The sequence below is a fragment of the Myxocyprinus asiaticus genome, chromosome 13 (genome assembly GCF_019703515.2).
Source record: "Myxocyprinus asiaticus isolate MX2 ecotype Aquarium Trade chromosome 13, UBuf_Myxa_2, whole genome shotgun sequence".
NCBI lineage: Eukaryota > Metazoa > Chordata > Actinopteri > Cypriniformes > Catostomidae > Myxocyprinus > Myxocyprinus asiaticus.
The window spans coordinates 39,583,606-39,611,342 of NC_059356.1; the positions used below are offsets into that span (position 1 = coordinate 39,583,606).

Sequence of the window (27,737 nt, forward strand, 5' to 3'; positions counted from 1 at the left end):
GTGAGCAGGGAAAAAAACCTGCACTTTTTAAGCCATTGCATGGGGTCTTGTTTTACTGACAAGTCTTCCTTTGATTAATAGTGCACAGAACACTGAAGAAATGTTCTTGTTTTGATGCAGTCTTGTTGCTATGGTTACCATATGCTCCATAACTGGTAAATACAAACATCAAAGGGTTTTATAATCAGATCTGTGCTGAGGCTCACAGAACATGCCACTCTGATCAGCAATGGAAAAGCTTGGGTGTGGACAAGGTGGTTATGTTTTTTACTTTGTGAGATTTGTGGATTACCCTGTAACCTGTTAGTTTCATAGGGACATGTGGTTTTACTCTATTTTTATAGGGTGTACCAAAGATGAAGCTTTTGTCAGAGTTTTGTTTGTTAGTTTGTTTTGTGGTTTGGTTTGTTCTGGTTTTTGTTTTGTTTGTTTGTTTGTTTGTTTGTTTGTTTGTTTTTATGTGTGTTTTGTTTTTGTTTTGTTTTGCCATATACAGCACATCTTTTATGACATATAGTGGTACCAAAAATTATTTGAACACTTAAAGCCCGCTATACACTATAGAATTTGTACAGTTTTTTAAGATTGTTGCTTGTCAGACTGTACGATATGAACGCATTGATATCGCATGGCACTCTGTGTGACATTATGTCAGACTGTACAATATACATCGTAGCCGACTGTGGTCCCAATTGTCCCGATCAGTGAACGTGACTCAAGTTACGGGAGTAGAATAGAAGCAAAATGGCAAGATTTGTTGGTGGGGTTGTTAGTGGAATGTGAGTTGCGTGGTGCAGTGCAAAAGTTGCAAAGCGAGGGCAATAGTCTATGTTCCGCGACTGCTTGAATAACTCCTTGAATAACATTTAACGTGCGAGTAAGGGCAGGCGATGGCATTTCTGGTGCCCCTCTAGGGTAACATGGTGCCCCCCTAAGGAGTTGGTGCCCTACGCAGACTGCGTAAAATGCGTATAGGGAGCGACGGTACTGATAAGACAGCCTGATCACAAATACAGAAAATTACAGATGTTGAGAATGAATGCGATTGTGGAAGGTAGCCTACAGTAATAATTAGCTACCACAAGCAAAGATTCATTGTGTAAATAAAAAGACTTGTGGCCTGGAAAATGACCAACTTCTGTATAGGCTGATAGTATATCACACTTGCATATTTCCTATGGATACCGCACAAACATGACATAGATTTCTATAATTGTATCCAATTGTATCTGCTGATTTGGATTAAAACGTCCCATAGATGTGTTAAATTGGGCCGGAATGACGTTCCTGCACCTTCGATTCTAAAGAAAAAAGTAAATGCTTGTTTGTCAATCAATTCAGTTTCTTGTATTCTCCCATGCGGTTTTTGTTTGATCCATTTGACACATTCTGTCTCTATTTAGTAAGTGTACTTGTTCAAAAATACTTCAAGTTCATTATACTTCACTCTAGTCATTTGTCGGACCCTGGTAAAGTATACGAGAGCAGCACGAGACCGCGTGCCTCCACATACAGACGCGCATTCCGCTGTGACTTCCTGTTGCTGTGACTTCCTGTTTCCTGTTCCGGTTGCTGCTGGCACACTGCACAAGTCTGTTTGTTTGTATCTTGCTAGCCTGCTTAGCATTGCTTATTCCTCTACGCTCATCATTGGTTTTACCGCATGCTTAATTTTTTTTGTCTGCCTTTCTACTGTTTCAACTGCTTGTATATTACCGCGCGCAACAGTTTTCTTTCTTTTCTTTTTTTCCGCTTGTCTACATATCGCATTTCGAGTGCATGCATTCGTTTTCTCTGTGTTTTACACAGATTATTGCATCAGTCTCAAACATCTGCTGATCAGGAACTAACACAACAACAGCAAACAATTGCATGTGGGATTCACATTGATCTCAAACCCTCACCCCTCAAGAACAACCATAACAACAACAACAAACAATTGTGGTAAGTCATGGCATCCGCTCATATTGCTTCCTGCATTGCATGCCACATGTTTATTATAGCTTTTTCCATCAGCAGTGAGGGGTTTACATGTGATAAATGTAAGGAATTAGTCTGGCTGATGGAGAAGGTTAATGAGTTAGAGAGATGCATCCGAATGCTATTGGAGGTCAGTGAGAAAGAGAAGCTGGTAGATGCTGTTTTGGATGCGGCCAGTACAGCGAGCAACACACACACATTGATTCCGGCTGTAGAGCCCCCGCAGCAGGGCGTTAGGGTGAAGTCTTGGCAGCATACTCAGCAAAGCGACACAACTCTCCCGTTCTTATTAGGGTTTCCAATTGTTTCTCCCCACTCAGTGATGCATCCCCTTAGAATCATGTTGAAAGAGCCTTGGATTTAGAAGATTCTATTGTAAGGAATGTGGAAATAGAGACTCCAGCCACTATCGTTAAATGCTTTTCTGGTGCCAGAGCGTCTGACATCAAGTGCTAAACATAGATTTTCTAACATTGTTATTCATGTCGTCATTAACGATATCCGGCTTCGCCAGTCAGAGATCACCAAAGATTATATATATTTTATATATATAAAATTTTATTAGATCTACAGATGTGCAGTAGCAATTTTGCTTAGTTTATTAAAAAGCTATAGCCTATACATGAAGGGGGTTTGAATCGCATCCACAGCGACATCATCATAGATAAAAATATCATAACTTGAGATCAAAAGACTACTCGACCAACACACTGTAAAATATTTCACTGTTATTATATGTATATTTATGTATGTACACCATTTTTGTTGATTCAGCATTTATTTGTATTTACTGTGTGACAAAAACTTTACTAGCAACTATACACTAGTGAAAATGCTTCTTCACGCCACAGTGAAGAATTTTAAACTCTTTTATAATTTAATGCAAATGTTTTCATCACAAATTAAATCAGAATAACAATTTGAGCGAAGTTAGATGTTTTTCCACAGTTAAGAACAATGTGTATTTATTTGTAAATTGTAACAATTAGATATAATTTTGCATGTTCTATAAGATGACCCCCATCCTAGGGCAAGAAGAAGGTAACTTGTCCCAGCTATCATCTGATTTTTATAAAATGTATAAAATACATTTGATATCATTTTTAATCAAGTTTTTTCATCATATAATGTAAAAATACTAAACCAAATATTTAATGTAATTATGTATTTTCACATTTAAGTTGAGTAATGACATGCATAAATAATGACAGACAAATCATAAAACAGAATCCCAGTAAAACTGGTTCATTTCAAAGAAATAAAAAAAAGCAACTTTTGTGTATTACATACCATACAGGCCTATTAATAATCCATATTTAGACTCCAATGTATTTAGACACCAGATTGTAGGGCTCCCCCACCTCCGAAATCCCAGTAATTTTATTTATTTATTTATTTATTTTTATTATTTTGAATGAAATTGGAGTGGTGTGAATCTTAAAGAAATTTACAGAAATTTAAAGTAAATTTATTAAAAGTCAAATAGTAATTAAAATAAAGTTGTAAAGAAATGTAAAGAAATAAACATTTTAATAAAATGCAATCATTTCTTTATTTTTGTTTTGTAAGGTCTGTAGTTATTTAATTTTGGGAATAATGCTTTCATATTGCAGTAGTGTTACACTTTTATCCAAGTGTTTTCAGCTTATTTATTTATTAAATATTTTTAGATAAAATTAAAAGAAGAAAAAACACTGAAAGTGCTTGAGTAGAGTGATAACCGGGCACAAATGTTGCTGTGGTGCAGACGTGGAGCAGGTTTCTTTCCAAGAGAGAGAGGAGCGGACTATCTCATCTGGCCGTCCTAATAGCAGTCACACTATACGGCTACGATGCTAAATTTCTGATATTTCTCACAGCTTCTAATAAAACTTGTACATTTTTGTATTTGTTATGCTTGTATTACATCTGTTCATTTCTCAAAATGCATGAATAAAGTAGGCTTTCCCCCAGATTTCTACTAGCCCTAGCTCTGTAACTATTGGAATCTCAAACTCATTTTTTTTTTACAACAGAATGCTGCTATAGAGGACTTATTTCTGTGAAAATTTCAGGTTCCTATCTGGTCCCCCACCAGAGATGTTCAACCTGAAATTGAGGGGAATTTTACAAAATTGCACATTCTCACCCCCATAAAAAAATAAATAAATAAGAGAAGTCTCAAACCTGAAATGTTCTGCATGCACACTATACTTACCTAGGTACCCCCTAAAAAAAATTAAGACTGAGATTTGATCCCTTCCCATTATAAATTGACCCTAAAAGTGGAACTTTGAGCATTCTTAAGCATTACATTAGGACTTAAGTTCTAAGTCTAAGGTAAAGAATGTGCAAAATGTTTATATATGTTCATGTACCTTGTAATGTGCTCTAGAGATCAGTTTTTGTTCTAAGGAGCTAGGATCATCCTGAGCCGAGATATTGAGGTTTCTGTAAACAGCTGTATAACCAAAATTTGTTGTGTGCCATGACACAAAGATGGCCGTCGTGGTTAAACCAAGTAAAATACAAATAAAAAACGGGTGGTTTTGGAACACCAATACATAGAGGTTATCACTCAAAAAAAAACAAAAAAACAAATACAACAAAAAAATAGGAAAATTTAAAATGGTCAAGCAACCAACTCACAATTATTGGACCACTTGAGATGGACTGACCCAAAAGTTTCTTTATCTTCTCACTAAAGTGCTGATGGCATGCACAGATGTCCCACACATACGGTCTGTTGGTATTGTAAAAGGTGTCTCATCTGTCGGGCCTCTTGCTTTGGCTAGGGTTTTCAGTATCCGTGTCCCTCCTCTTTGCTTTGAGGGGTTCAGGTGTCACTCACACAATACACACAACAGGGCCTTATATTGGCACAGTAAGACGAGACCGGTGTTTGCCTACTGCTCACCGGAGTCTTTGGCAGCCGTCTGGACATGTTACCGTTCAAGGTGCATTCACAATAACAGATTGAGAAAACTATTATAAACTATTGAAATTGCAAAGTCTGGAAAATGACTGAAGGACATTTTTTCAAGGAAATGTGAGTGCTCCTTGTCTCAGCAAAAGTCATCGCCACAATGCAAGGGTGTTTGCCAGGGCATTGCAATGCAGTTGCTAAGGTGTTTTGAATTTTGTTTTAGCACGTTGTTATGCAGTTGTTGGGGTGTTTTGGGTGGTTGCTAGCTAGGTGTCATTCACGTATGTAGCACAGGTGTTGTGGAAAAAAAAAGTTTAATACTTAGGGTTAGGGGTTTGTTCTAATCCTGTATGTATGAGCAAAAGTAATAGAGATGCTTGCTTTGTAATGTTTTTATGTCAGTAGGTTAGCAGATGTTCTTCCCTCTCTTCTCTTTCATTTTCTCACTCACTCTCTTTCAGTTTCTGTCTCTCTCTCTTTTTGTCTCTAGAGAGGATCTGAGCTCCCCTGTGTGTTCAGACATGTGTAAATGTGCATGGTATGTGTTAATTAATTGCATGTGTAGTGTTCCGTGTTTTTTAGGGCTATTAAGGCTACACACACAGACAGCCCCTCCCTATGAGCATCCGGCAATATGTCGCTGAATGTGTCGGTAGGACTTGTGAGGCTATACATATGCTCATAGAAGGATCTAGAAAAGATTGCTACTGTTTTTTTATCATGCTTCTAATGTGCCTTTTGTGTTTTCTGCCCCTTTTTAGAGCCACTGAGGTTTAAGTTTTAAGGAAATGGGACTTGGGCATCTGCCCATAGGAGAACGAATCCAAACTCTGCACCTATAGCTGTGACCGGTTTGCCGTGAGGCCCCGTACCCCCTTCTAATGGTGAGTACACTTTCTCTTTCTTATGAGGAATCACAGGTGGTACAGTAAGAATCGAGAATCACAATATTTGTACTTGGTCAACAAAAATTTTACTCGTCAGACAAAGGTGTCGTTCACACCAAACATGTCATTGTGCAAAAAGAGCTAGATGCAGCGCCATGAGAAAATCTTTGGCTGGTTCATCTTTTAGATTTACTGAATAATTCATCACTCAAGGCTTTTCACTCAAGGATGGGTTATAGTTTATTTGACTAATCAGGTATGGCTTTCCTCATGAATTTCAATGACTCTTACCATGTTGTCCACGTTAAAAGTCCAATATGGACACTTCCAAATTGTCAGACTATAGTGAAGTTCCAATCAAACCCAACAGTCTCAGCGAAACTCTTAAATATCCAAATTTGGACCTGCAAAAGCAGTGCATTAAAAGTTTGAAGTGAAAGCTCTTTAACTTGACTCTGCGTGAATGCTCCTTCGATATTTAACCAAAAATTGGTTGTAATCTGAAAAAATGTGTTCTGCATGCAGCCAACAAATAGTAACAGTTCCTTTGACAGCATTCTGGCAAATCCAGCAATCCTGATTCCCATATGTGTTACAGTTTTTCAATCCTTGTAAGGTTCTTCTATTAAACAACCCATGCTGTTATACTATAAACTGGAGTGTGTCTTATCGATTAAGAATGGACAAAAGCGCTGTACAACTGCCAACTTGTAAGACTTTTTTACTTGTGTAATTAGTGGTGCTTGCTCTTTCCAACTAAAAAGAAAAGTGTATCAACTTTGTTGACAGATATTTTTTGCACTGTGCCTGACTCCTTAGTTCACGTAAAATGAGGCCTTGTTCTGTGTCCGAGAAGCATGTCATTGCTGTGTCTGCTCGGGGCCCATCTAATTATCCTTGTGGCTCTCCGTCCATGAACTAGGCATTACGCTGTGAAACTGAGCCAGTGTGGCTTTCCTCTGAACAATCATGATAGCTTTGCAACAATGCGGCTGCTTATAATGACCATAACAACAGCAAGGGCACAGCAGAGGATTATGGGGGATTATTACCTTTGATCTGTTCCAAAACAGGACGGGCAGAGGGGAGTTATGAGAAAGAGACAAGTTTATTCTATATGAGTTTTAGTTGCTGTTAAAAGGATAGAATAGTATAGGATAGGATTTACAAAAAAATACCATGGTGAAACCATGGTTACTGTAGTAAAATCAAGGTTATTTTTTCATTTAAGGTTAGGTTTAGGGGTAAGGGTTAAAGTAGTGTGTCTGTGGGACTCTAAATAAACACAATAAACACACTGTAGTGATGCCCATATACTGTTTGTTAGAGAGAGAAAATAGATAGAGAAAATAGAAAAAACAACAAGACCTCTCTTCAAAGAGCAGGACGCTTTAGACACTGTCTCCAATGTCTGTTGAGTCATGTTTTATTAAATCTTATTTGCTATTTGTGGGCAGCTGCAGTCACAGAGAGACGAGTTCAAAGTGTGAAGATGAATCAGTGTGGGATGTTTTTAGGGACGGCAAGGATCAGACTTTGCCAGCGTTCTTAACGAACAGTGTTTCTCTGGGACATCAAATAATCCACACTTGCCTAATATGTGTTTAGGGCTGATTAATTGTTTTGTGGCTCTTAGATAAGCTATGGCAAGAACTACGGGGTGTCTCTTCAAGGACACGGTTCAAGGGCTCTTTAATGTTGTAAAATCCCAAATGAGCATTTTGAATCACACAGGCGCAGTGCTGGATCACAATTCCATGCTAATACATTCTGGACAACATGATCACATGGGAAGTCAGAATGATGTTTCCGCTTTTCGAGTGCACTTTGTGGCCTCTTAAATTCCTGCAGATTTTTTCTATGGACATTGTGCGTGAGCCTTGTCTCCCTTGCATTATATTTAATTGTTTGAGCTTACGCACCAACGCTACTTGGATATAAACATTTTTAATTATGATAATTATCGTAATTTATAATTGTAATTTGTAAAATACAATATAAATATTTTTTAATATATATATATATATATATATATATATATATATATATATATATATATATTATATTTTATACTGATTTTAATTAAAAAAATAAAAATAATTGTCCAGACTGGATGATTTTTATTACTTTTATATAGTAATGATAAATAGATTTTTATTTTCATTTTTGCATTGCAGTAATGATAATAAGAAGGTATAATGTGCTTAATTGTAATGGGAAAAAAATGTCACAAAAAAATAAACTACAAATGTATGGTCCTAACAAGGGCTTCATTTTCTTTATGCAAAGAAAAAGTATCTAAAAATCGTAATTTATATATATTGTTTTTCTTTTGAGTTTGGAGTGAAATATGAACCACTCTGTGTGAGACCACCAATCTACCCCTCCATTTTTCACTAATAAGTATTAATTTTACACTTTTTTTTATTTTGAATTACTCAGTGGGTGTTAGCAAACATGTATGTGACTAATTTTAGGTGCAAAACCACCCTGTTTGAAGCAAATGCTATTTTAAGTAAAAAAAAAAACCCTGATGATTAAGTTTAGAACAAGCGAATGCTACATAGACACCTAATATTGGTCGTCGTTTGGAATGTTTTTCTCTTTTTCAGAACAGTCCAATATTTTAATATTTTGTGTCTAGAGTTCCAAGAGCTCCTGATGGTTTGTAGATGCAGATATCTGTGCCATGTGTTCAGTGTTGAAACAAACAGCATGGACCCTTTGAGATGTCTCATTTTAGAATACCCCATGTTGCTCCTGCTCATGCAAGACTACCACCTGTGATCTGATCACAAACACTTCCTGAGCTGTTTTTTTTTTTTTTTTAAGGCAGGACATCTGTTTCTAATTGATTTTTATTGTGCAGAGGTGTTAATAATATATTCATTAAAACGGAACTATATTTTCCAAATCATAATGACAGATGATTTAGTTTTTCAGTGATGGTCTATTTTCTCATTTGTTTTTCTGAGTCGAAAGATAATGGCGAAATGTTTGGCTGTGCTTGGAAAGAAATACTGGTGCTTACTGTATTCAGCACAGTACTAGTATGTAGGCTACTGTATACAATTTTTGTAAGTATGTGAATAAAGTAAGCAATGATAAATGATAGTATGCTCCGTTGTTGTCGTATCTTAATGACATTTAAAAAGTTTTGAAGTATTTGTCCTTTTGGATTTACCACCTAAACTTTACATGCACAGAACGACCTGTGTTTGTAGTAGAGATGGCAATATGATCATGTTTTTTTGGAGACAGGCAAGTTTAAGAAGTGCATTAGACAATGATAATTGTCACCGGGAGCATGCAGAGACACAAATTATACATCATCATGTTCACTTACGCAATTACAGATGGTGTGCACCCGAGTTCGGAAAACTGCATTCACACCAACCAAATGAATCAGACTTTGAACTCCCCAAAAGTGCTAGTGTAAAAGCATCCTATATTTAAGACTTTCATTCAGAGCTTTACCTCATAGAGCAGAGAATGTGAGTAAATATCTGAAAAGTTGTGGAGCCATTGCATCCATGTCATTACCTTCAAAACTATCATGCTTCACCACCTCTTAGCAAAAGCACAGAAGGGAGGACAGTATGTCCTCATGATCTTCGTCTGTAAACAGCAAACATTCGCCATGTTGTTTACATTGAAGCAGATTTGTTGTGGCCATGGAAGAGTTCTGAGTGGGTGCTGTCTCCACAGGGGTCTTAGTCACAATCCACTGCCTTTCTTATTCCCTTGTTTCTATATTCTCAATAATGTCTCCACTGTGTCTCCTTGTTAGTGAGGGAAATATCCATGATTAAAACTCACAAAGGCATGCACTTCAACACAAACACAATCAAAGCTCGGAAATTGGAAATTTGGTGAAATTGGATTCTTGGAGTGCTATCAAGTATGTGTTTACATTCAAAGTGTTTGCAGAGCTGAATAGCTCAAATTGGGCAAACCATGACGTCATCTGCAAGTCTTGTTCACAGATAATTTCTGTGCATTGAACCGTTACGTTTTCATTTAAACCGGCTGAGGAAATGAAGGACTGCAGCTGGAATAGTGACATTTAGTGAGTCTTCTCTTGTCGTCATCTGTCCTTGGTCAGGTGACTATGCCATTGCATGTTTACATTGTCAAGGTTACATTACCTTTCTTAAAATACCACATGCGGCAGATGTGCCCAGTGCCCAAGTTGTTGGGACATTTGGTCCCTACAGTGTAGGCAAAACCTGAACTATACATTTACCTAGCTAACCATTGAGGACATACCAAAGACTTGTTTTGTTTTTATATAAAGATAATTATTTGCTATAGACTAACCCTAACCCTAAAAGAATTTAAAGAACCCTTTAAATTATTGATTTTATGTATGAATAATTTCAACCTCATAAATGTCCTCATAAACGCACGGTCACACATACCTTTGAAAAGCTAAATTCCACGGGCGAAATAGTCATCTCAATGAGAATCGGCCCGACTTCCTGTGGCGAAGGATTTCCGGATTTTGCATGGAGTTCAAGTTTTGTCAACTTTGACAGGTGAATCCGCCGTGCATGGTTTTGGCAGTGACCTCTGTGTGGGTGGTGCTTCGTACACAACTACACTGAATATGCACAGTGGACAAGGATATCATTTTAGTAGTGAGTTTCTTTTCAACTTAACTCACCGAGTACAAATTGCAGCAAAAAGAGGCTGCTTGGCAGTTTGTTTGTTTTTTTGCTTTTTTCACACATTCTCAACACCATGCCCTTTTCACCCGCGGAATTTTGCCACGCAAAGGTATGTTAGACCGCACCTTAAGGAGCAAATTTGCTTATTTTGTCCCAAAAGTGTGGTGAAGCAAACTCGCACACGTACACACAGGCTGAAACAGTGATCTTTAAATAGCTAATATGATCTCATAAATAGGGACCATAATTCTGTTAACAGCTTAACTTTTCTCTCTGGTGGCTTAGCATTTCAATGCAGAGTGCAAATTTGTGGTCAAGCAATGTTTTAATAGCTTTAATCTGTTGCTAATTACCTTCAAATAGCTACTAATCGGGCTCATTTCTGAAGATTTTGACCTTCATTAAAAAGCCTCAAAATACTTTATAGTTATTAAGGCGTCTATAGTGAATAAAAATTGTTTGAAAGTTTAGTTTGGAAATTGTGTTCAGATAATTTTCACTTCACTGAATTAACCAAGGATGTTTTATCTTGTTCTAATGCAGTAAAATTTTGACTGACTAAAAGTTACTCTCTAATGGTCCAATGTCCTTGAAATTATTAATTACCTTTCAAGGCAGCACTTTCAAACCACCAGGCCCTCTTGATGTAAGCTGTAAAAGCTGCTGTTTTTTTATGTTTATTATCCGGCGTTCTCGTACGTGTGGATTTACTTCACCATTCTGGCGATTGCCACGTGGTAACTCGAGGGTGCGAGTTCTGTCACAGCTGTCTCTGCAAACGCTAGTTATCCTCTGTTTCTTTGACAAATAAAAAGGAAGCAGAGATTTTGCTTAATTAGGGAATAGTTAGACACCTTACTCTCACTGCTTAGATTGACCTTTAACTGGCTAATGAGCCTGTTTTTCAGATTGTGAGCAGAAAGTTTAGTGTTAGCACTGTGGGCTTCTCAGAGCTGCATTGATAAAACACACTTTCCACGTAAAAAGAGGCAAGCTTAAATTATGATCAACTAGAACTTTGACAGGCGAAATTAGATGGTTGCATGAATAAATGAATTCACCTCACATATGGTGCCAGGCTCTCTCCATCTGGCAAGTCAATGTTTCATAAACATGTTTTCTAAAATTTTTGACCATTTTTGGCACACATCTTTCAGCAATTTACATTTTATAATTTTATGTACTTGGCAGGTGCTTTTATCCAAGGCAACTTGCAGTGTATCCAAAGCATATATTTATTAGTATGTAAGCAAACCCGTTGCCGTTGGAAATATTCAGATGGAGGAAATATTGAGGAAAGCTGTTTGAAAACAATATACATTTTTGCAATTACGTTTGGTGGCACTTCAGTGGTTAGGAAATTACACACTTCAGCTTAAAAAAGAATTCTATATTTTGAAAGAAAATGTATAGAACCATTAAGAGTTTTTGCAGTGCAGCATTATTTTCATGACAATTAAGCACATTTTTGCTCCAAATTCTCAATGTAATGTGTTTTACTTGGAGTTTTTTGTAATTCCTATTTTTCTCAACACTGATTCTCATTAAGAGGCTGGTCCTCTCCCACCTGAAAACATGCCTGCCCCCAACACTGGACCCATATTAGTTAGCCTACAAACCCAACAGGTCAACTGAGGATGCTATCGCCTCAGCTCTTCACTCTGCCCTGACTCAGTTGGACAAAAACAACACTTATGTCAGGATGCTGTTCATTGATTTCAGTTCTGCCTTCAATATTGTGATCCCATCCAAGCTGATCTCCAAGCTTACTGATCTTGGCATCAGCCCCTCCCTCTGCAACTGGACCTTGGACTTTCTCACTAGGATCAGCAACCACAATTCCTCCACCCTCACTTTGAACACTGGTGTACCACAGGGCTGTGTGCTGAGTCCAGTCCTCTACTCCCTCTTCACCCACAACTGCATACCTGAGCATGGCTCCAAATCCATAATCAAGTTTGCAGATGACACCACGGTGGTAGGCCTGATCAGCGGCGACGATGAGACGGCCTACAGGGAAGAGGTACAGCACCTGGCAGTATGGTGTGCCAACAACAATCTCACACTCAACAACCAGAAGACCAAGGAGCTGATTGTGGACCACCGGCGGTCTAGGAAGGGCCACACATACACTCCCATCCACACTGATGGGACTAAGTGGAGCATGTGACTAGCTTCAAGTTCCTGGGTGTCCATATCTCTGAGGATCTTTCCTGGACCTACAACAGTTCCACTCTGATCAAAAAGGCGCAACAGCACCTTTACTTCCTTAAGAAGCTAAGGAAAGCTCACCTGTCCCCCCACATCCTGCTGAACTTTTACCACTGCACTATTGAAAATATCCTAACAAACTGCATCACAGTGTGGTATGGCAACTGCACTGTCTCAGACCAGAAGGCCCTCCAGCGGGTGGTGAAAACTGCCCAATACATCACTGGTGTTCAGCTACCCTCCATCAAAAACATTCACCACAAATGCTGCCTAAGGAGGGTGAGAAGCATTATTAAAGGCACCTCTCATGCCAACCATGGTCTGTTTACTCTTCTCCCATCTGGGAGACACTATAGGAGTCTTCGCTGTCACACCAGCAGACTCAGGAACAGTTTCTTTCCCTCAGCTGTCAGCCTACTGAAATCTAAACTCAGGTGCTGAACACTACATCCCACTCGGACCACTTAATACATGTAAAATGTTTAAAAAAAAGACAAACCTGCACTGTAAAATAACCTGTCTCCACACTGTACATTTACAATGTTTCTTGCCTCCTGATATTCGCTGTACATTGTACATTTACAATGTTGCCTCCTGATATTCGTGCATTTTTTTTGCACATTCCCTTGCACACTTCTTTGCACATAATTTCTACTTCTTGATGCCGCTTGCACTGTTATGGTCACTGGCCATATATATATATATTTACATATATTATACCTCATTCTGTACTATGCACCTTCAGTGTTTATACTTCTTCATTTGCACCTTGTACTGTATTAGTAGACACTTGCATTGCTGGTCTCTGCTTCTCTACCTCATAACTTTGCACTCCATAAAAAAAATCTTTATTGTGTATATACTCATAATTATATACATATTGCTGTTTGCACTTCTGGTTAGATGCTAACTGCATTTCATTGGCTCTGTACCTGTACTCTGCACAATGACAATAAAGTGGAATCTAATCTAATTAGAAAATGACAATAAAAAAAAATACAATGATTTATTTAAATCCACATAAATTCAAGGAAACAAATGTGGTATGTTGATTAAATAGATTTTACCATGTACAATTTTCAATAAAAAAAAAATATATTCTTGACGAGTGAGATTTTTTGGCATTACGGTAATGAGAATTGTGGTACTTAATTTGCATGAAAATAATGTCACAACAATGCAGAAAATTGTATTGTCCTATTGTAGACTTCATTGTATTCATGCAAATATAATTTCTTATTTTCTTACCTTTGATTTAGGGCTGAAATGTGACTTGGACATGTTCTTGACAGGTTTTGTGAGATTCACCCTTTAAGCCTTGCAGTTCCTAAGTTGGATAAAACCTTATTAATCAGAGGAGGACATTATATACAGAAAGTCAGAAGGCATTTTTTCGAGCTTTGATGCACAAATCTATCCCCACAAGCAAGACTAGTGACTTCCCACCCATTTAAGCTCTTTCATATTATATTTCATAGAAAATCTTTAAATCACTTGAGAAATGTACTGGCTTTGGTGTCCACTAACATGCCTCTTGATGTCTGGAACAAACTTTTGCATTAATTACGCACATCATTATTTCAGTACTTTTTATATTCAAATGATGTATGTTACTGTACTGTATCCTTATCATATTATTTATTGCAAAGTGATGCCTTTCCACTTTACCCCTTCAAACCCATCATTTTTCAGTGAGCGAGTCTTTGCATCGAGTCTTTGTACAAAGGTGAAGCAGACTTGATTTGTTAAGCAAATCTCTGGACAGGTTGACTCAGTTTAGAGGGGTTTGGGTCAGTCTTTGTATTGAAGCAAGTTTGTCTGCTCTGATGCGGTGAGGTCATTGTATATGTAATGTAGTTGTTTTTAGAGGAATCTTTCCAACATTTATCTCTGTGGCAATGGTAATGTGATCTTGCAGCACATTTATTTTCCTGTGTTATAGCGATGAATGAGCAGTGAGAGGTTAAATGCAGTTCTTATTCCCAGCCTTTATTCCCATCTGAAAAGCCTCTTCAGACGTTAGTTTGGTCTTTGAGGATGACCTCATTTTGTTTTAGTCTGTGTTTGTCTGAAGCTCAATGGATAGTTCACCCAAAAACGAAAATTCTGTCATCAGTTATTGAGTTGGCCTCAGAATCTTAGCCTCAGTTACCATTAACTTTTATTGTATAGAACAAGGATCCAATGTAAGTGAACGGTACCTGAGGCTAAAATGTAGCCTAATGTCTCCTTCCACAGAGGAAAGAAGGTTATTCTGGTTTGGAACAACATTAGATTGAGAAAATTGTGGCAGTATTTTCATTTTTGGGTGAACTATCCCTTTATGTCACTTCCTGTGTGTGTGTATGTGTACGACTCGGCCCGCACGTCAAGGATTTGTTGTATAGCCTGATTGATTGACAGTTCATGGCACTAAGAGGACTCGAGGGAGTGGACGGCCACGGGGGGGAATTTGTTTAACCCCTGGATTACACACGTTCAGGCCATAAAGAACCTCATATATTCATTAAGCCACCACCCCTGTCACACTGACATGCATTTGTGTTATTGCATGTGTCTCTGAGAAATGTTTCAATCATAATGGCTCCCTCTCTCACTGAGGTAAATTGATGGAAACCATAAGATCATTTGAACGGCATTTCCACACTACAAGGATAAGTGTAATGAATTGTATTTGGGTGATTGGCATGACATGTCCATTAAATTCATTGCCAATGGTGTCATATATAAATAATATGTAAACCGTATACAAATTTATTTAGATTAGGTAGATAGGTTAATTTAAACTGTTAAATTAAGAGTTTTCTAATATTTTAACCATCGATCAACAAATTTCTGTTCATATTGTGTGACTGTCTGGGAGATGTTTTCTCTGTTCAGACTTGAAAATAACGAATATAAATCCTATAAAGTATCATGATACTTTTAAACTAATGTTTCAATGCACATTAGAACATTTACATTTGTATTTTATATATACAGATGTACAATAGTACATTAATCATTAAACAATTGTTATGTTTAATATTTTAATGATATTATACATTGTAAAATCCATGCTCCATGCATAAGATAGCGGTTAGCTGTATTTAATTGCAATTTGTGAATATGGGAATTTTAAAAGGGCACATTTTTAAACACAGAATTCACACAATTTTAAAATCACAAAGTCTTCTTTGCAACCTGAACTTCAGAATGCAGCATGAAAATTATACACAAAGCAGGTGTTTCAAGATGCGTTTATAAAAATTAAAGTTCTTTTTAGCTTTGATTGGTGTCTAAAAATATGGCGATCCTTCGCAAGACGCTGAAAGTAAAAACAGTGAGGTTCAGCGCAATATTTAAAGACGTCCGTCCAGCGTGTGTTAACAGTATATAGAAAAACCGCGCAGACGTACACAAAAGCATGTTTGAACAGCCACTAACTTGCCCTATACTTGAAAAACAGACCCAAACTCGGCCGGAAAACCAGACGGTTTGTTGGAACTTATCGAGTTAGGGTTGGGTTGTGAAGACCTTTATTGCACGTGTAGAATAACCGAATAGTGATTTTGGTATTCGAATAGTGGCGCGTCAAATGGTTAACTGAGTGTCGACAATACGTGCACATCCCTAGTTTTTACTCAACCAGGAGAAATGTTTATAATATATTATATTACATATTAACTCTCAATGTCACCCTCAGAGAAATGAGGAAGTAAATTATACAGAGGTTTTTTTTATACATGGCAGAAAATATTGCCAAAGCAGCGTAATTGTGTATGATTGTGTTGTCTTTTTTACAGTTGTGTACTGTTGTGTTTTGTATCAGTTAAAATGTTAACTGAAGTACTCAAAGGCTTGATTTCAGTAGGCTAACATTTGGAAATAATTTGTAATATGTTGCCCATGAATGCATGATGTCACACCACGCAGCATTTTTGGTGTACCACCAACCCCACCAAAAATGCTGCGTGGTGTGACATCAACCTAAAAAAAAGTGCAACACATTGGATTAAATCATGAATGAATAAATGAATGAATAGGCTACATATATATCAGTTTGTGCAGGAAACTGCAATTTACATAATTGTCTACAAGTTTAAGCCTTTTTATTGCGCTTTAAGATGAGAAATTTAACTAGTGCAAATAATTGCAATTTATATGTATTTACAATTTTAGATGACTGTTGAATGGTCACGTTTTCCTTTCCATCTGTTGCTGTTGCTAGCTGCTGTTGAGGCTTTTATTGTGATTCAGCTCTTTGGTGTTTTTGGTCATAGTTTCAGACACTTGAGATTTTTCAGTGTGGCCACCTGATATCTGACCTGGGGTCAGGAGCTAACTCGAAGCCAGTTACAAAAAACACTAACCTCCCCAACACACACACACCCTCCATCCGAATAAACTGCCGAGGCAAATGAAGAGGACAAGTGGCGGCTCGCCCTGGCGCCCTGGAAACAATGATTAAGCTTTCAGCTTGATTGTGACCTGTCTCAGACTCTAAACAGGTAGCATTGGTCTGGCTCTCTGAGAGTACGTCCACATAAAGCCGGATAAATTTGAAAACAACGTTTTCCTTTTTAAACGCTCTCTGTCCACACTGCCGTTTTCAAACGTTTTCCAAAAGTTGCTCGACCACACTGAAACATCTGAAAACGAAAGAAGTGGGGCCCTGAAATGCATTTGTCCTCATTTTCTGCTGCCGGACAGCAATTCTAAATGTTGTGCCACCTTTGAAGGAATGCAATGTAAAGATTATTCAAAGTAATACTGATCTTATCAACTCTATCAATGGCACAAACAACACCGCTACAACATGGGTCATCTTGATTGTTTTGGGTTGAATGGGTCACATGACTGGGTCACATGACTGGGTCACATGACTGGGTCACATGACAACAAATGTGTCTTTTTTTAATTTATTTTTTTTATATATCTCAGTTTTCCCGGTCCACACTACAACAGGAATACATCGTTTTCAAATGTATCCCCTTGGGAGAGCATTTTAAAAACCGTCTAAGTGTAGATGGAAGACCAAAACACAGAGAAAAAGATGCATTTCCAAATTTATCTGGGTTAATGTTGACGTAGTCTGATTGGACAGTCACTGGTCAGCTGATCTGCTTTACATTTTGGTATGTTTTCTAATTCTGATTTAATTTAGAAGAAATTCCATAAGCTATTCAACAACTACAAATGCCTGGATCTACATTACCGATATAATAGGCAAGGAGTCCAATAGTTTGGGCCAGAATGAACAATGAATTTTAACAAAGAACATTATTCTGATTCTGATAATTTTACTCTTCTTATTCTGTTTTTCATATGATCTGAGTTGGAGACTGTAATAATGCAACAGATTGCTAGCGTTAGGTTATATTAGGGTGCAAGCACTTAAATAAACAGTTCACTCTAAAAATTAAAATTCCATCATGCGTTCCAAACCCATGTGCTGTTTTCTTTTTCAGTGGAACACAAAAGAAGAAATGTTTGAAGAATTTTTTCGCAGCTCTTACCAAACAAGTTTATAGTGACCACTTGAAAAACAACCTTAAATAACCATAAATAGTCCATTGAATGCCTGCAGAAAACTTAAAATATGGTGAATATGTTGTAAGGTGTTTCTAAGTTTGTTTGTTTTTTTGGTGCACACTATGAACTGTTGTTGAATGAGCAGCATAAAGATGAATATATATATATATATATATATATATATATATATATATATATATATATTTTATATAAATGTTCTTTTGTGTTCCATGAGGGTGAGTAACTGATGACAGATACCTTTAGATTTTTTTGTATTTTTTTTTTATCCATACTTATTTCGTTACTTTTGTTGTTATTTTATGGAGAGTGAAAATAAAATAAAACAAGTCAATAATAGTATGCCACTCATGTATGCCCTTGTTGATGGACAAAAGGCATAAAAGACATATAACAAAGGTTGTAATGCTTCATCATAGTGCGACTGGATTTCATCCCCAGGTTTTCACTCGTCACAGTCATTTATAGTATGTGGTCAAGATGGCATGAATAACCATAAATCTCCCCTGCAGTCAGCTGTGATAATGTTGATGATGATGTATTTGGCACAATGACTCACCCTGACTGTACTTTTTCTGCCGACACTTTAGCGTTCATCTTAATGTAATTCTATCCTTAGTTCTGTTTACATTGCATTCTTCTTATTTTCTGTGTTGCATTATCTCAACTAATCAAACTTAAAGGAATATTCCGGGTTCAATACAAGTTAAGCTCAATCGACAGCATTTGTGGCATAATGTTGATTAGTACAAAAATAAATTTGGACTCGTTCCTCCTTTTCTTTAAAAAAAAGCTAAAATCCGTGTTACAGTGAAGCACTTACAATGGAAGTGAAGGGGGGGGGCGTCAATTTTTTAATGTTAAAATACTCACTTTTTCAAAAGTATAGCCACAAGAAATAAAGGATATGCTTGTAAACATGATTTTAGTGTGATAAGGAGTTGGTTGTGGTTGAGGAGAGTCCCCTATTCACTGTGTAAAGCGCTTTGAGTGTAGTGCCAGAAAGTGCTATATAAATGTAATGTTCATTCATTCATTCATTCATAAAATCACTTATAAACATTCTGTGTAAAGTTATAGCCAATTTTACAACTTTGTTACCATGACGATGTAATGTCAACAAACTCTAAAACCCTAAAATGACTGTAAAAGTGACAATTTATTTACAGCTCAAATAAAACATGAGTTTTAACAGAAGAATTAATCTAAGTGCTTTTATCAAATTATAAGCTTCACATTTCTTTGTTTAAACCCTCCAAATATTGGTCACATTCACTGACATTGTCCCCATTCACTTCCATTGTAAGTGCCTCAGTGTAACCTTGATTTTTGCTTTTTTTTAAAATAGAAGGTGGAACAAGTCTAAACTGAATTTGTGTGGTTATCAGTATCATGCCACTAATGCTGTCAATTGAGCTTAACATGTATTGAACCCAGAACATTCCTTTAAGCCCTGTGTAATTAGTCTGGTTTCACAATATGGTGAGTTTACATAAGATGCGTACAATAACAGAATGGAACAGAATGCAGAAGTCAAGATGTATTTTTAAAAGTTACTTTTTAACACATAAAAGTCGCAACACAACAGCCAAAGTTGTCTGTCTGAATGTAAATGAGCAAAGCTACAGTGTTCTAAAGGGGAAGATTTTAATTATGCAACTGTTCCAAGAGGTTTTTTTCATTGCAAACTTTCTTACATCTCTAATAGATTCTTTATATACTGTATATACAAATAAGAAAAAAAATCTTGTTGGACGATCGTGACCCATCCCTGCTGGATTATCAGACCTAAAAGAACAGTTCAAGTTCATGCAGCATCTCCACACATCTTCTGCTTGCCTTCTTGTGAACTCCCACAGGTGTTCCTCGAAGGCAAACTCCATTGTTTAGCAGTAAAGAGAAAAGCTGTCCATTATTGATGACCGTTCTAAGTAGCACAAGTAGGAGAGGGCTACTAAGAAAGGGAATGTAGGTCATCCTGGCCATTTTGATTAATTGATTCTGATGTGTGTCCATTTCGCTGGATTCCCCTCTGTATCTCTGTATTGTTAATTGCTGGGTGACTGATCACACTAAATATTTCCAACATCTACACGGCCGTCTGAGGAGCGGGTTTCTGCTAGGAAGACCTTCCCTCAGGCTTCATTTTAAGTGAACGGAGACCTCAGTCTTTTACCAGAACATTGTGGGATTGAAGAGTGGAAGTAAAAGGACAATGGACTGGAAGTGGGCAAACAGTGACGAGTGATGCTGAATTGAAGGAGTCAAGATCATCCCATTTTGATAGAACTTGATATAGGATGGTCGACTAGCTGCCTAACAACCATCCGTCTGTCTTTCTAAACCCAAAACCTAATTATACAGGGATTCCTTTAGACCGATTATTTGACTAGTCGTTCAGGCAGCCTAACGTCTTGTCAGTTTTGAAAATGTGTTGTTTCGCGCATCTCTGACTGGAGCATAATTGAACCAGGATCTTTCCCCTAATTCGCTTTAAATGCCACTCTGACAAGAGTCAATGGAACAAAGAAAGTTTGTTTTGTTTGTTTGGTCCAGATCTGTGTCTGGTCCACCTTTATCCTTGTGGCTTAATCTGAAGCTTTAATGAGAATGAATTAGAGCACAGAATCTTCTGACCAAAGGAGGAAATCCGGCCGTTGTGTGTCAGACCCGTCGTTCCCCCCTAAAAGAGCAGCTGCATTCTGGACTCTCACAAAGAGATGTGAAGGAAGTCCGCTGTGCTGTTTAATGTCCTGCCAGCTACGTACATTCACTGTCGCTCCTTTGGACATAGTGTTGGAGGAGTTCGCCCTTGTAAACTGATCTCAAGTCTGTTTTGTTATTGCTTTGATAATCGTAAAGGAATAGATTTAATTGGGGAAAACTGGTTTTATATCAGTTAATGAGAGCTCCTTTCCATTTTAAAGGGAAGTTAATGCCCTTCTTCCATTTTTGGGAGAAGTGGGACACCTGATTAAAGATGTTCCTGAAAAATTTGTTTAGTTTTCATCTGGAAAGATTACAAGAAGCAACCTTATCCTTAAAGGAATATTCCGGGTTCAAAACCAGTTAAGCTCAATTGACAGCATTTGTGGTGTAATGTTGATTACCACAAAATTCATTTAGTGTCATCCCTCCTTTTCTTTAATAATAGTAAAAATCTGGGTTGCAGTGAGACACTTACAATGGAAGTATATGGGGCCAATCTGTAAACGTCAGAATACTCACTGTTTCAAAAGTATATTCACAAGATGTAAACAATATACGTCAACATGATTTTAGTTTGATAAAATTGATTACTAACCTATTCTGTGTAAAATTATATCCAGTTTTACAATTTTGTTGCCATGACAATGTTACGGCAAAAATCCTGTAATCCTGGTTATTTAGTAGTCCACTGCAAAAATCTTTGATTTAAACAACTTTACAGCTCAAATAATACACAAGTTTTAACTTGTGTGCTTTTATGAAACTGTAAGCTTCACATTTATGCCTTTAGACCCTCCAGAAATTGGCCCCATTCACTTCCATTGTATGTGATAATGCACAATGAATGTTGGATTTTTATGGAAAATTAGTCCTAATGTCCACGTACATTGTGTTTAGCAGCATGCTGTTTTGCGATAAATCGATGCAATTGTTAAAATGGCATGTCGAATGAAACTAGAGACTGTACTCTTTTGACTCAAACAGGTATTAATGTGAAATCTTAAGCTGGTGTCTTACCAGATGTAGTTTTGTTGCCACTTCTCCAAAAGACAAACTCGGCTGAGATTTGCACAATGTTGTTTTGTCACATGACTTGGTGTGCTGAAAGTTTAACCCTTTAATGACAGCCTAGAGTCTCCTTGGTTTTAAAAAATAAATAAATCAAGCATAGCCTATAGCGAAGCCAAAACGCAATGTCCACACATGTGGATGCCGGATCTCACAAGGTTAAAGGTGAAGTGTGCAATTTCTAAGCCACTTGCATTACCAAACAGGATTACAAAAAATATAAAGTTTTCAAACAGGTTTCCTTAACACTCCCCCTTTTTTTCATATTCCAGTCAGACAGATAGTCCAGCCCCTAAACTCACACCATTGGTTTGGACAATGCTACTGTATATCTGGCTGGTCTGGATGCTCAAACATACAGAACAATGTAACAATTTTAACTTGGGAAAAAGAATACACTTCCTTTAATATGATTTAAATGTTTTGACCAGCAGAGGGAGTTGTGAAATCCAGGATTACATCTGTTGCTCTCTTTTTTTTTGCCAAAAAAGGCAACTGCTGTTAGCCTAAAAGCAAAGCCGTTGAAGGATCAAGAGAATATGTATAATATTCAATGTTTTGTGTAGTAATTCAATTACATATACATTTTTTAATGTTTCAAAGCTATCAACGTTTATGAAACACATTCACTCTGACAGTGAACTTTTGAACTGGATTTGGAAGTGGATCAACATCCTCCTGTTTTGGCTCAGTTTTGGTAACTTGTCATAAGCTGGCTAGCGCCCAAAAATGGCCACCTTAACTACACCGGGTGCACTTCTTCAAATGGTATAAACTGTAAACACACATCCACAAATGCAAACAGGAAAAAATAGGTTTTGCCCTTTTAAGTGCACTAAGCTAAAGTTTGTTGGACAAGTAAGATTGATTTTACATGGAGTTTGTTTTTGTGGGTTGCTCCCAACATTAAACACTGTGCAATATACAATATGATATAAAATACAACACGCAATATAGTGTAGTGCAATACACCACAATATATACAATATACTGTACCAAACAACAGCAGAATAAACAGTGGGAGCAAAAAGTTCTGTTATGTATCTGATGCAACAAATGTTTCTTTGGAAATCATTGTATTCTTCAATGCTTATCTGAGTGGATTGGTAAAAGAAACAAGTTATTGATTTGCAAGTTAATGATCTATTTGACCACTTCAAAGGTTTTAATATGGAATTAATGCATTTTTAGAATGTAATGTTACAATTTAGTGCAACTTGTCAGGAAAAAAATTAGTTAACAGTTTACTTTCAACATAAATTCTGGCCAAATATTAGATGGTGGCCACAGTGCCCATGGTAATTTAAGCGTAAACATTTCTTAAAATATCTGTGAAGATTTTTCGCCTCAGTAGTGCATCGTTGTCCCTTTATCCTGCTAGTCTGTTGCACAGTCGCTCTGATATCTGTCTGTCACTGGATTATTAATGAGAAATCAGGGGCAGCACCTGAGGAGGTTATTTTTGCCATACGTTCTGAAAACGAATCCTAAGGAAACAAGAGAATTTTGTGTGTCTGTGTGTTAGTAAGAAAGCCAGAGCGATGTTTTAACCTCTAAAACTGCTTACCATGCTGAACATCTTGTCTGTGTGTTTCAATAAATTACCACTGCTCTTCCTCAAGAGAGTTCTGCCACCTTTCTTGCTCTCCTTCAAGTACAGTGCATCCGGAAAGTATTCACAGCACCTCACCTTTTCCACATTTTGTTATGCTACAGCCTTATTCCAAAATGGATTAAATTCATTACTTTCCACAAAATTCTACAAACAATACCCCATAATGACAGCGTGAAAGAAGTTTGTTTGAAATCTTTGCAAATTTATTAAAAATAAAAAAATTAAAAAAATCACATATACATAAGTATTCACAGCCTTTGCTCAATACTTTGTTGAAGCTCCTTTGGCACCAATTACAGCCTCAAGTCTTTTTGAGTATGATGCTACAAGCTTGGCACACCTATTTTTGGGCAGTTTCTCCCATTCTTCTTTGCAGGACCTCTCAAGCTCCATCAGGTTGGATGGGGAGCATCAGTGCACAGCCATTTTCAGATCTCTCCAGAGATGTTCAATCGGGTTCAAGTCTGGTCTCTGGCTGGGCCACTCAAGGACGTTGACAGAGTTGTCCCGGAGCCACTCTTTTGTTATCTTGGCTGTGTGCTTAGGGTCGTTGACCTGTTGGAAGATGAACCTTCGCCCCAGTCTGAGGTCCAGAGCACTCTGGAGCAGGTTTTCATCAAGGATGTCTCTGTACATTGCTGCATTCATATTTCCCTCGATCCTGACTAGTCTCCCAGTTCCTGCTGCTGAAAAACATCCCCACAGCATGATGCTGCCACCACCATGCTTCACTGTAGGGATGGTATTGGCCAGGTGATGAGCGGTTCCTGGTTTCCTCCAGACATGACGCTTGCCATTCAGGCCAAAGAGTTCAATCTTTGTTTCTCATGGTCGGAGAGTCCTTCAGGTGCCTTTTGGCAAACTCCAGGCAGGCTGTCATGTGCCTTTTACTGAGGAGTGGCTTCCGTCTGGCCACTCTACCATACAGGCCTGATTGGTGGAGTGCTGCAGAGATGGTTGTTCTTCTGGAAGGTTCTTCTCTCTCCACAGAGAAATGCTGGAGCTCTGTCAGAGTGACCATCGGGTTCTTGGTCACCTCCCTGACTAAGGCCCTTCTCCCCCGATCGCTCAGTTTGGCCAGGCGGCCAGCTCTAGGAAGAGTCCTGGTGGTTTCAAACTTCTTCCATTTACGGATGATGGAGGCCACTGTGCTCATTGGGACCTTCAATGCTGCAGAAATTTTTCTAACACTTCCCCAGATCTGTGCCTCGATACAATCCTGTCTCGGAGGTCTACAGACAATTCCTTGGACTTCATGGCTTGGTTTGTGCTCTGACATGCACTGTTAACTGTGGGACCTTATATAGACAGGTGTGTGCCTTTCCAAATCATGTCCAATCAACTGAATTTACCACAGGTGGACTCCAATCAAGTTGTACAAACATCTCAAGGATGATCAGTGGAAACAGGATGCACCTGAGCTCAATTTTGAGTGTCATGGCAAAGGCTGTGAATACTTATGTACATGTGATTTTATTTTTATTGTTTTTTTTTTGTTTTTTTATTTTTAATAAATTTGCAAAGATTTCAAACAAACTTCTTTCACGTTGTCATTATGGGGTATTGTTTGTAGAATTTTGAGGAAAATAATGAATTTAATCCATTTTGGAATAAGGCTGTAACATAACAAAATGTGGAAAAAGTGAAGCGCTGTGAATACTTTCCGGATGCACTGTAATTCCAGGGTTCACCTCTTCGCTGTCATACAAGGGTGAAGCTTAATAAAACCTACGAAAAACTGGTCATTTTTCATCCCAAAATCAAAAGAAATCAATAAGAAATCATATATTTCTCAAGCAAATATTTATTTAGACCATTGAGATTTTTTGTATTGTGACATTATTTTCATGACAAATAAGCACATTCTCTCCCGAATTATCAGTATCGTAATGCAGAAAAATCCCATTCTCATTATTACAGTGTGGAAATATTGAATAATTGAAAAAGATTAAATGAATAAAATAATTACTTTACAATTACGCATTTAACAAACACATTTAACCAAAGTGACTTAAAGTGCTTTCAAGGTACACATTTTATCCGAACGTGTGTTCGCTGAGGATCAAACCAATTACCTTGGAGCCATGCTCTACCAGTTGCTATAGTAACTTTAATATATTGATTATTTTTATATATATATATATATATATATATATATATATATATATATATATATATATATATATATATACTGTGGCTCTGGCTGCTCCTATATCTCCCTCCAGCTCACACAGGCAGGTTTCCCCAGATGTCAGTCCTTACCACTCTTGTCTCCCGAACTCGCTCTCCATTCACAAACTGGCGCTCGACCATGCCCCCACCACCACACACACACACACACACACACACACACACACACACACACACATATACACATATATATGTACAGTACTGTGCAAACGTTTTAGGCTCTTGTGAAAAATGTTGCATAGTGAGGATGTCTTCAAACATAATGACAAATAGTTTTAATTTATCACTTAATGTCATACAAAGTCCAGTAAACATAAAAAAGCTAAAATCAATATTCAGAATGACCACCTTTGCCTTTAAAACAGCACAAATTCTCCTAGGTACACCTGGACACAGTTTTTCTTGGTTGTTGGTAGATAGGATGTTCCAAGCTTCTTGGAGAATTCGCCAGAGTTCTTCTATCTATTTAGGCTGTCTCAATTGCTTCTGTCTCTATGTATTCTCAGACTGACACTATGTTTAGTGGGGGGCTTTGTGGGGGCCATGACATCTGTTGCAAGGCTCCCTGTTCTTCTATTCTAATCTTTTCTATTTGCAAATGTAATGTTTGGGAGTCTAACATTTATATTTCCTATTGAAACACTAAAGCTGAAGATATAAATAACCATCTTAAGACAAATGCTTTTGTGAAACATCTTATGTGCCTAAGACTTTTGCACAGTACTGTGTGTGTGTATGTGTATATATATAATGTCTACCAGTTGCTATAGTAACTTTAATATATTGATTATTAATATATATATATATATATATATATATAGCCACAACATTAAACCCACCTGCCTAATATTGTGTAAGTCTCCCACCTGTTGCCAAAACGGCGCCAACCCGCATCTCAGAATAGCATTCAGAATAGTGCCTCGCTTCCGAGTGTCACATACTGTTTGAATGCATGTGTAGGCAATAGTACGCAACGTGGTGGAGCTAATGGCCTATTTCATTCTGATTTCTAGTCATTCTATTCATCCTGACCAAACCACTCACATGCTCGCAGTCTTACCCCCACCATTTTCCTCTAACAGAGCCTCCTGGTTCTACTGTTGCTATGCAACCTACTGCTGTCGCTAAGTGAAGCATTAATTAGAGTGTTAGGTTTGAATACTGTCGTTATCACCTCTCAGAATTGCCATTGCTGACATATTTGCACTCAAGTTTAAGATTCCGCCACGGTGCCTGGCAAAAATGGCATACTCTCCTTTCATTCTGTTTTCTTTTCAGTCTGTCCATTATCAGTGTTTTTTATTTATTTATTTTTTATAACCATATTCATGAATAAAAGCCATAAGACTTATTTTCTTCTGTGGGACACAAAAGGAGATTTTAGGTAGAATGTTCAGTCACCATTTGCTTTCATTGTATGGAATAAAATGCAATTTTATTTTTTATTTTTTTTTTGTTATTAACATTTTTTTAATTGATTCCAACACAGACAAAAATAAATTTAACCACAAGATTATGCATTCGGAATCAACTTATAACCCTTTATATATCTCCTCAAAAGCTGCCACTTTACCCAACTCGGTACACCACTCACGAAATGAGGGTGCATCAGTTGACTTCCATCCCCTAAGGATTAGCTTTCTGCCAATCATCACGCTGGTTAGGACCCAGCTTTTTATGTATTTAGCTCCTATATTCAGGACCCCTCCATCACCCAAAATACACAGTCTGGGACAAAAAGTAAACTGAGTGTCCAGTACGTCACACACAATGCGCTGGACCCTCAACCAAAATTCCTGAATCTTAACACAACCCCAAAAAACATGGGTTGTGTCCCTGTCTTCTGACTGGCATCGCCAGCAGGTGGGTGAGTCTTTAAGACCAAGCTTATACAATGTAGATGGGGTCCAATAGAACCGATGCAAAATCTTAAATTGCATCAGACGGACCCTTGCATCTCTAGATGCAGA

General features: G+C 37.6%; 1 protein-coding gene across 1 annotated transcript in view; it reads left to right on the top strand.

Moving 5' to 3' along the window:
- LOC127450868 (protein TANC2-like) overlaps positions 1-27,737 on the top strand; it is a 225,407-nt gene that overhangs the window by 38,843 nt on the left and 158,827 nt on the right. Inside the window, exon 2 of the mRNA XM_051715295.1 lies at positions 5,647-5,769. The gene's annotated coding sequence lies outside the window, so the exon portion shown is untranslated. The remainder of the gene's footprint in view (positions 1-5,646; positions 5,770-27,737) is intronic.